Source organism: Trichechus manatus, unplaced genomic scaffold (genome assembly GCF_000243295.1).
Source record: "Trichechus manatus latirostris isolate Lorelei unplaced genomic scaffold, TriManLat1.0 scaffold00245, whole genome shotgun sequence".
NCBI classification, from domain to species: Eukaryota; Metazoa; Chordata; class Mammalia; order Sirenia; family Trichechidae; genus Trichechus; species Trichechus manatus.
In genome coordinates, this window is record NW_004444181.1 from 2,578,611 (window position 1) to 2,581,374 (window position 2,764).

The following is a 2,764-nucleotide window of genomic DNA, read 5'->3' on the forward strand; positions in this document are numbered from 1 at the left end:
TAGGCCTTAAGAGCAAAAACTGAGGCTTCCTGAGGGAAAGGACTATAACATAGATATGTCTTAAGACTGTAACACAGCTATCCTGCCAGAGTTTCCAGCCTACTGCCTGATCTACCAATTTTGAGCTTGCCAGCCCCCAAAATCCCATGAGCCAATTCCTCAATTTAAAACTATCTATCTCTCTCTCTACACACACACACACATCTCTTGTTGGTTCAGTTTCTCTGGAGAATTCTAACTAATACGCCAGTCCTTTTTTCAAAGGGATTTGCTCATAGATTCAAATGAGGGTGTTCCTCTCAGCCTTAGAGGTAGGAATCCTCCTTGATAATTGTACTAGTTTCCTATGGCTGCTGTAACAAATTGACACAAGTTTAGTAGCTTAAAGCAATACAAATTTATTATCTTACAGTTTTGAAGGGCAAATGTCCTAAAATCAAGGTGCTGGCATGGCGGTGTTCCTTCTGGAGGCTGTAAGGGAGAATTCATTTCCTTGCCTTTCCAGCTTCCAAAGGCTGCCCACATGCCTTGGCTTGTGGCCATTTTTCCATATTCAAAGCCAGTGGCATAGCAAGTCCAGTCTATCTCTGCCTCCATCACTACATCTCCTTCTCTGACTCTGACTCTTCTGCCTTCCTCTTATAAGGACCTTTGTGTTACATTGGGCATACCCAGATAACACAGGGTACTCTCCCCATCTCAAGATCCTTAATCACATCAGCAAAGTCCTTTTTGCCATGTAAGGTCATATATTCACAAATTCTGGGAGTTAGGTCATGGAAGTCTTTGTTGTTGTTGTTGTTAGGTGCCATCGAGTCAGTTCCAACTCATAGTGACACTATGTACAATAGAACAAAATACTGCCCAGTCCTGTGCCATCCTCACAGTCATTGCTATGTTTGAGTCCATCGTTGCAGCCACTGTGTCAGTCCGTCTTGTTGAGATCTTCCTCTTTTTCTCTGACCCTCTACTTACTAAGCATGATGTCTTTCTCCAGGGACTGGTCCCTCCTGATAACATGTCCAAAATACATGAGATGAAGTCTCGCCATCCTTGCTTTTAAAAAGCACTCTGGCTGTACTTCTTCCAAGACAGATTTGTTCATTCTTTTGGCTATCCATTGTATATTCAATATTCTTCTCCAACACCACAATTCAAAGGCATGAATTCTTCTTCTGTTTTCCTTATTCATTGTCCAGCTTTTACATATGTATGAGGCAACTGACAACACCATGTCTTGGGTAAGGCATACCTTAGTCACCAAAGTGATATCTTTGCTTTTTAATACTTTAAAGAAGTCTTTTGCAGCAGATTTTCCCAATGCAATACATTGTTTGATTTCTTGGCTGCTGCTTCCATGGGTGTTGATTGTGGATCCAAGTGAAATGAAATCCCTGACAATGTCAATATTTTCTCTATTTATCATGACTTCACTTTTTGGCCCAGTCGTGAGGATTTTTGTTTTCTTTATGTTGAGGTGTAATCCATACTGAAGGCTATAGTCCTTGATCTTCATCAGTAAGTGCTTCAAGTCCTCTTCACTTTCAGCAAGCAAGGTTGTATCATCTGCATATCACAGGTTGTTAATGAGTCTTCTACCAATCCTGATGCCACATTCTTCTTCATATAGTCCAGCTTCTTGGATTATTTGCTTTGCATACACATTGAATAACTACAGTGAAAAGATACAACCCTGATGCACAGCTTTCCTAACTTTAAACCATGCAGCATCCCTTTATTCTGTTCGAACGACTGCCTCTTGGTCTAAGTACAAGTTCCTCATGAGTACAATTAAGCGTTCTGAAATTCCGATTCTTCACAATGTTATCCATAATTTGTTATGATCTACACAGTCAAATGCCTTTGCAAAGTCAATAAAACACAGGTAAACATCTTTTTGGTATTCTCTACTTTCAGCCAAAATCCATATGACATCGGCAATGATATCCTTCCTTCCACATTCTCTTCTGAATCTGGCTTGAATTTCTGGCAGTTTCCTGTCAATGTACTACTGCTGCAACCGCTTCCGAATGATCTTCAGCAAAATTTTACTTGTGTGTCATGTTAATGATATTGTTCAATAATTTCCACATTCTGTTGGATCACCTTTCTTTGGAATGGGCACAAATATGGATTTCTTCCAGTCAGCTGGCCAGGTAGCTGTCTTCCAAATTTCTTTGCATAGATGAGTGGGCACTTCCAGTGTTGTATCTGTTTGTTGAAATATCTTAGTTGGTATTCCATCAATTCCTGAAGCCTTGTTTTGCGCCAATGCCTTCAGTGCTGCTTGGACTTCTTCACTCAGTATCGTCGGTTCTTGATCATATGCTACCTCCTGAAATGGTTGAATGTTGACCAATCTTTCTGATGCAGTGATTCTGTGTATTCTTTCCATCTTCTTTTGATGCTTCCTGCGTCGTTCAGTATTTTCCAAGTAGAATCCTTCAATATTGCAACTCAAGGCTTGAATCTTTTCTTCTGTTCTTTCAGCCTGAGAAATGCCAAGCATGTTCTTCCCTTTTGTTTTTTTAACCCCAAGTCTTTGCACATTTCTTTATAATACTGTACGTTGCCGCCCTTTGAAATCTTCTGTTCAGCTCTTTTAGTTCATCATATCTTCCATTCACTTTAGCTACTCTACGTTCAACAGAAACTTTCAGGGTCTCTTCTGACATCCATTTTGGTCTTTTCTTTCTTCCTTGTCTTTTTAATGAACTTTTGCTTTCTTCATGTATGATGTCCTTGATGTCATCCCACAACTTGT